The sequence below is a fragment of the Solanum verrucosum genome, unplaced genomic scaffold, assembly GCF_900185275.1.
Source record: "Solanum verrucosum unplaced genomic scaffold, falcon-dt-bn FXZP01000060.1, whole genome shotgun sequence".
Taxonomy (NCBI): Eukaryota; Viridiplantae; Streptophyta; class Magnoliopsida; order Solanales; family Solanaceae; genus Solanum; species Solanum verrucosum.
This window is the reverse complement of record NW_026020129.1, coordinates 4,843,865-4,845,229: the sequence shown is the minus strand read 5'-3', so window position 1 is coordinate 4,845,229 and position 1,365 is coordinate 4,843,865.

Sequence of the window (1,365 nt, the reverse complement as noted above, 5' to 3'; positions counted from 1 at the left end):
AGAATTATTAATTAAGCCTAAATTACTCATTTATTTAAGGAAATAGGTTATTCAATATTATTAAAATATGTATCTCTTTAATTCAAACCGTCGGATACATGTATCTCGCAAGTAATGATACATGTATCTGACTAATAAAATATGGTATAGGATGTAATTATCGAAATTATCTTGAATTCTAGTAATTAGGTCCTAAACTAGTGGGATTTATGTAGCTTTCCCTAATTCAAATAGCAGCCCATACATTGCTTTTGCCCCGGATTTGATCTTTTATTACATGATTGCCTGTAGATAATTTCGTAAATATTGCAAAACCAAAGGATGATTCTATTTAAAAAGGCAACAACAGCCTGCCAAGTCCTTTAGCTTTTCTACAATTGTGGTCCCACGTGCTTATCCTTATTCATAGACATATTTTCTCTCTCTCTCTCTCTATAAATCTCAATATTCACAATTTAGCTTTTGTTAATAAAAAAAAATCACAATTAAGCTTTTGTTAATAAAAAAAATCACAATATTATTAAAAAATCAATCTTAAAAAAATCGTTTACTTTAATGTATATAATATTTTTGTAGTGCATGAGATAACGAAGACAATTGTAAATTAATACAATTTTTGTAGTGCATGAGATAACGAAGGCAATTGTAAATTAATACAATTTTAGTAGTTAATATTTAATGTTTTTTCTTATTTTGTTCAATTAAGTATTCTACCAGTAAAGAAATCGTTTTAATTTGTTTGTCTTGTTTTTTAATTTTTTAAATATTTAAAAATTATGTAAAAAATACGATAAATCATGATAATTGCCAACTTAAAATATTTGTAAAAAACATATAAAAATTTCAATTGATTCATAAAATTAATCTATTTGTGTCACATAAAATGGGATAAAAGAAGTAACATGTATTATTTAATTTGGAAACTACGTAAAAAGTATTGTAAATCTCAATAATTAACAACATTTGATTGACTCTTGAAGTTCTATTTGTGCTACATACATTGGGATAAGAAAAGTAATATATATTATTAAAAATTTACGTAAAAAGTACTATAAATTACAATAATCGAAAGAAATAACATGTAATATTTAATTTGGAAACTACGTAGAAAATATTGTAAATTTCAATAATTAACAACATTTGATTGACTTTTGAAATTCTATTTATGCTACATATATTGGGACAAGAGAAGTAATATATATTATTTAAAAATTACGTAAAAATACTATAAATTACAATAATTAACAACTTAAAATATTTAAAATCATATTAAAATTTAATTGATTATCTAAATTATATCTATGTCATATAAAGTAAAACAAAAAAAATAACAGATATTAGACCCGTACTAGCATAGACACTTGT